Source organism: Triticum urartu, chromosome 7 (assembly GCF_003073215.2).
Source record: "Triticum urartu cultivar G1812 chromosome 7, Tu2.1, whole genome shotgun sequence".
NCBI classification, from domain to species: Eukaryota; Viridiplantae; Streptophyta; class Magnoliopsida; order Poales; family Poaceae; genus Triticum; species Triticum urartu.
Window position 1 is genome coordinate 616,358,753 of NC_053028.1, and position 6,363 is coordinate 616,365,115.

The 6,363-nt window shown below is 45.5% G+C and overlaps 1 long non-coding RNA gene across 1 annotated transcript; it reads left to right on the forward strand.

Annotated features, from left to right (window-relative positions):
* Positions 1-1,942: 1,942 nt before the first annotated feature.
* On the forward strand, positions 1,943-2,889 carry LOC125518115. The gene is made up of 3 exons (XR_007287951.1): positions 1,943-1,982; positions 2,495-2,556; positions 2,662-2,889. It is a non-coding gene; the product is annotated as an uncharacterized LOC125518115 (long non-coding RNA).
* Positions 2,890-6,363: the final 3,474 nt, after the last annotated feature.

Genomic DNA, 6,363 nt, shown 5'->3' on the forward strand with positions numbered 1-6,363 from the left:
TCTCCATCATCCTTTGCTCACTGGGACAATGCTCTAATAATGATGATCATCACACTTTTATTTTTCTTACAACTCAACAATTACAACTCGATACTTAGAACAAAATATGTCTCTATATGAATGCCTCCGGTGGTGTACCAGGATATGCAATGATGCATGAGTGACATGTATGAAAGAATTATGAATGGTGGCTTTTCCACAAATACAATGTCAACTACATGATCATGCTAAGCAATATGACAATGATGGATTGTGTCATAATAAACGGAACGGTGGAAAGTTGCATGGCAATATATCTCGGAATGGCTATGGAAATGCCATAATAGGTAGGTATGGTGGCTGTTTTGAGGAAGGTATATGGTGGGTGTATGATACCGGCGAAAGGTGCGCGGTATTAGAGAGGCTAGCAAAGGTGGAAGGGTGAGAGTCCGTATAATCCATGGACTCAACATTAGTTATAAAGAACTCATATACTTATTGCAAAAATCTACAAGTTACCAAAGCAAACTATTACGCGCATGCTCCTAGGGGGATAGATTGGTAGGAAAAGACCATCGCTCGTCCCCGACCGCCACTCATAAGGAAGGCAATCAAAAAATAAATCATGCTCCGACTTCATCACATAACGGTTCACCATACGTGCATGCTACGGGAATCACAAACTTCAACACAAGTATTTCTCAAATTCACAACTACTCAACTAGCATGACTTTAATATCACCATCTTTATATCTCAAAACAAATATCAAGTATCAAACTTATCATACACTACTAGAGAAAAGCTTATACACAGACGCTTACTAGTAGCGCTCTTTATTTACCCACGCTACTACTATTTACTAGTAGCGTGCTATAATGACCCGCGCTACTGGTACTATTTACTAGTAGCGCGTGGCAAAAAATAACACGCTATTAGTAAATATTCTCGACCGTGCCTCGCGGATAGACCGTAGTAGTAGCGTGGGTTTTAAACCATCGCCATTGCTAAGTGAATATCTGTAGCGCCGGTGAGATACCCTGCGCTACCGCTAGCATTTCAGTCCCATCCCCCATCCCGTCAACCGTCCCAGTCCACCCACTCCCGCACCCCCCCCCCCCCTGATTCACATCCCCTCCCCCTCCTCTCATCTCCTTTGTCGATGGGATCTCTCCATTTCTCTGATCCATGCCGAGATCCTCCACCGCCCAGCCGACAAGGCCCATCACGACGGCCAGCCCGGGCTGCTCCTCGCCGCGGCATGGAGGTGGGGCAGTGCGGCGGCCCCGAGGGACTGTCACCTCATCTCAGCCCCCTCCCAAAGTCCCAAGCGCGCCCGGATTCGTGCCCCTGCATCGGTCAGACCAATCGGCGGCGATGAGGAGAGAGAGGCCTTCACTTTCCACGGCCGATGACCGCCGGAGATGGGGGACCAGGAGGAGCCGGCCGGGTTCGCATGCGCGCGCCACGCGACGTTCCTGGAGCTCATTTCATCCGAGCTCCCTGACGGCTACGCCATGCAGGAGGTCAACCACCTCACCCTCGCCTACTTCACTGTCGCCGGCCTCTCCCTCCTCCGGGAGCTCGACCGGGTAAGCTTAGCCGAGATCTACCCCGCTGCCCGCCCTCTGGGCATGTACTTTGTCCACGGTTGCACAAATTGCACAGAATTCTAGGGAGTTTCCTGAGTGATCTCTCATGTTCTAGATGTGGCTGTCCTCTGTTCATAGCTTTGAATCTCGCGTGGGTGTACTGATTATACTAGGAGATTGTATGCTTGTGCTCAGTTTATTCAAAAATTGTCAAGCATGCGCATACACATCGGTAGATTTCTGCGCTACGATGTAGAAGAAAAGGGTGGCAAATTTTTTGAAAAATTTGGTTGTGGCGACTGAAATTAAGCTGCCCTGTTTTTATTTTTGAGTCAAATTGCAAGGATATGTACAGGTTCAAGGCCTACTGCCGTGGGCCCGCCCATAAGCCGCTCCCAACTCAGGTCGTCAAGGTAGCGATTTTAATTAGTTTTGAGGCTGATTTGCCCTTGCCCTACTCACTTGGCTTTCTGCCGATGCTACATCGGCTGAGTCTCCTATCCATCAATCTGAGGACTTGGCACTTCCTTGTATATGCCCATTCTGAACTCTGAGTTTTGCATCGGAAACGTGCAGAACATTGATATGCAATCAGAGCGAACTACAATGTGAATTTGTAGCCGGTTTGAATTCGTCAAAAAATATGCAAACTCTACTACTCTAGCCTAGTTGCAGGAGACTAAATTAGGAACTAAGTAGTGCTAGTATAATGGTTGAAACTCAATGTTGACTGCTGCTGGCGTTCTCTATTTTGCATGCACTCAAGTACAGATTAATTTGTTGTTAGCTTTGGAATCAATTCATCTTCATGCCTTTTTTTGAGGATGCTATCATTAATTTTCATTGGATAGAAGATGGCAGAGCCCAGTTTAATTTTGATAGGTCTGTTTTGGGCTAATAGACAACTTTCTTTACTTTCTTGTAGAGTTTTTTGTATCAGTTATGCAAAGGAATTGCACACTGCCATGGCCATGGTGTCCTTCATCGGTCAGACCTTTGTTTTCTGATTTATGTTGCTGTATTTATCGGCCCATACAACATATTGCAATTGTTGCTAATGTGATTTACGATTGTTCCTCTTTGATATCATAGGGATTTAAAGCCCAAAATCTATTGGTTGACAAGGAGAAGATGATACTGAAAATTGCAGATCTTGGGTTAAGTAGAGCTTTTACTGTTCCTATGAAAAGCAGATCTTGGGTTAATGTACAGTGACGGTGCTATTGCACTTGTGCTAGTCAGTGGGGAGAAAGCTAGAACCTTGGTCTTCAAGTTCTTGCAAGGACCAGAGGGTATGCTGATGCTGCGCAGGTAAATCTTACATGCCTTGTCACTAATCGTTGTTGGTGAAACAAATGTCACTTGAGAAATCTCAGCCCAATTTTCTTATTAATGAATACTTTTACCCACATTATCTTGACTCACATAATGATCTTTTTCTTTAGGATTCATGATTTTCTTCTTTTTTCTTGTTATTATGCATTACTATGAGTTCATTGTATTAAGATTCCTTGCAACTTTAGGCACTTGAGCTATTTACAGAAGGAGGGTACCCGGCCTTCTTCATGTCTTGTGGCAGTGTCTTCCTTTGATTCATTCGTGCAACAAAGAGGGGACCTGGCCTTCTTCATGTCTCGAGCAAAAAGTAAGGACTAGCCTCTGGCTGTTACTATTGATGCATGTGCATGTGCTAAAAAGAAAGAAAATACCCTACCGGATTTGAACTCTGATGCGTACTAACAAGTTTTCACTTTCCCGACGTGGCCGTAGGGGTGATTGACACTGACTACGACATCCTAGTGGGCGTCGTGCTCTTCAACCACTTAGAGGTGGACTTCGACGTGAAGCACAGCAACCGCGCCGCATGGATGATCGTCCATGTGATCATGATGCCGGATGTCACCGAGGTAGAGGACCTCAGCGCCATCTTTCGGGGTGAGGGAGGATTCGGGTCCTCCGGCGTCTCAACTCCGAGCCTTGGTAGATACATGTAGAGAAGTGGTCTGTTTAGGCTGGTGGTGGAACACTAGGGAAGGTAGCCACCTTCGGTTGTGTGTGTTTAATTTATTTTGCACTGGACGTGTCCCTGATTTCTATCTATGAATAATGCACGTAATTTTTCTTTTTTTAATTTATAATTTGTTAGTAGTAGCGCTGGGGAAAACTACACGCTACTACTATCTAGCATAGTAGTAGCGCCTAGTATACTAGAAGCGCTACTACTATTTTGATAGTAGTAGTGCGGGTTCAAATAGTAGTAGCGCGGGTGTGCACCAGCGCTACTACTAACTTTTTAGTAGTAGCGCGGGTGCACCCACGCTACAACTAACTATTAGCTGTAGCGCGATACTAGTAGCGCGGGTACCCGCGCTGCTAGTAGCCATTTTACCCGTGCTGCTAGTAGCCTTTTTCCTAGTAGTGATAGTATTCAACACACTCATAAGAAAGTTATATTATTAATCTTGTATACCAAGCATATTACGATTTTAAGCAAATTACCATGCTATTAAGACTCTCAAAATAATCTAAGTGAAGCATGAGAGATCAATAGTTTCTATAAAACAAATCCACCACCGTGCTCTAAAAGATATAAGTGAAGTACTAGAGCAAAATTATATAACTCAAAAGATATAAGCGAAGCACATAGAGTATTCTAACAAATTCCAAATCATGTATGGCTCTCTCAAAAGGTGTGTACATCAAGGATGATTGTGGTAAACTAACAAGCAAATACTCAAATCATACAAGACGCTCCAAGCAAAACACATATCATCTGGCGAATAAAAATATAGCTCCAAGTAAAGTTACCGACAGAAGTAGACGAAAGAGGGGATGCCTTCCGGGGCATCCCCAAGCTTTGGCTTTTAGGTGTCCTTAGATTATCTTGGGAGTGCCATGGGCATCCCCAAGCTTAGGCTCTTTCCACTCCTTGTTCCATAATCCATCAAATCTTAACCAAAACTTGAAAACTTCACAACACAAAACATAAAGTAGAAAATCTCGTGAGCTCCGTTAGCGAAAGAAAATAAAAGACCACTTCAAGGTATTGTAATGAACTCATTCTTTATTTATATTGGTGTTATACCTACTGTATTACAACTTCTCTATGGTTTATAAACTATTTTACTAGCCATAGATTCATCAAAATAAGCAAACAACACAAGAAAAACAGAATCTGTAAAAAACAGAACAGTCTGTAGTAATCTGTAGCTAGCGCAAGATATGGAACCCCAAAAATTCTATAAATTGCTGGACGTGAGGAATTTATCTATTAATCATCTTCAAAAAGAATTAACTAAATATCACTTTCCAAATAAAAATGACAGCAGTTCTCGTGAGCGCTTAAGTTTCTGTTTTTTACAGCAAGTTCAACATGACTTTCCCCAAGTCTTCCCAACGGTTCTACTTGGCACAAACACTAATTAAACACAGAAAACACAACCAAAACAGAGGATAGATAAATTATTTATTACTAAACAGGAGCAAAAAGCAAGTAATAAAAATAAAATTGGGTTGCCTCCCAACAAGCGCTATCGTTTAACGCCCCTAGCTAGGCATAATAAGCAAGAATCACTACTGGAATCAGCTAGTTTGCCATCTGCCAGTTCTTTGCCGTCCGCTAGCGGACGGCAAAGAAGCTCCTTGCCATCAGCTTCCAAAAAGCAGACGGCAAAGAACTGGCTGATGGCAAAGACCAAGTTTGCCATCAGCCAGTTCTTTGCCGTCGGCTAGCGGACGGCAAAGATTCTTTGCCGTCGGCTAGCAGACGGCAAAGAGGGAGGGGCCCCACTGACGAACTGTAAAAAAACAAAAATCTAACGGGCCCCCTCTTTGCCGTCCGCTAGCGGACGACAAAGAGCAAGAAGGCGGACGGCAAAGTGCCACGGACGGCAAAGAGGGAGGCCCCACGTAACGTTAACGGGGCCGCGCCCCACACCCCCCTCTCTCTCTTTCTCTCCCACCTCTCGCCACCCCGTCGCACCACGCCCCGCCGCCGCCCCAGCGCCCCCGCTGCCGCCCCAGCGCCCCCCGCCCCGTCGCCCCCGCCGCCCCCGCCGCCTGCGGTCTTGGGCGCCGGCACCCTCCGCCCCGCCGCCCCGGCCGGGCCCGGCGCCGCCGCCCCAGGCCGGCCCCGCCCCGCCCCGGCTCCTCCGCCGCCCAGGCCGCACCGCCCCCTTCCTCCACCCTGCAGGTGAGCTTCTCTTCCTTTTTTTCCTTTTTTCTGTTTTTTTAGTTTTAGGTTTATGTTTAATTTAGATTTAGTTTTAGGTTTGGGATTAGTTTTTTTAGGTTTATAGGTTTAGTTTTAGTTTAGTTTTAGGTTTAGATTTAGTTTTTTTCTTTTTCTGTTTTTTTAGTTTTAGGTTTAGGTTTAGTTTAGTTTTAGGAAAGAAGAAAAAGAGAAAAAGAAGAGATCAGGAGAAGAAGAAGAAGAAGAAGAAGAAGAAGAAGAGGAGGAGAAGAAAAAAGAAGAAGAGGAAGAAGAAGAAGAAAAAAGAGGAGAGGAGGAGAAGAAGAAGAGGAAAAAGGAAAGGAGGAAGAAGAAGAAGAAGAAGAAGAAGAAGGAAAAAAAGGAAGAAAAGGAAAAAAGAGGAAGAAGAAGAAAAGGAAAAAAACCCGACCCGACACGGTACCCTGACCCCGACCCGGCACCCTGACACGACACCCCGACCCCGAGACCCCGACCCCGACACCCCGACTCCGACCCCGACCCCGACACCCCGACCCCGACCCCGAACCCGAACCTGTGCCTGAACCGCCGACACCTATGTTCTTTTTCGTGCCGACCCCCCA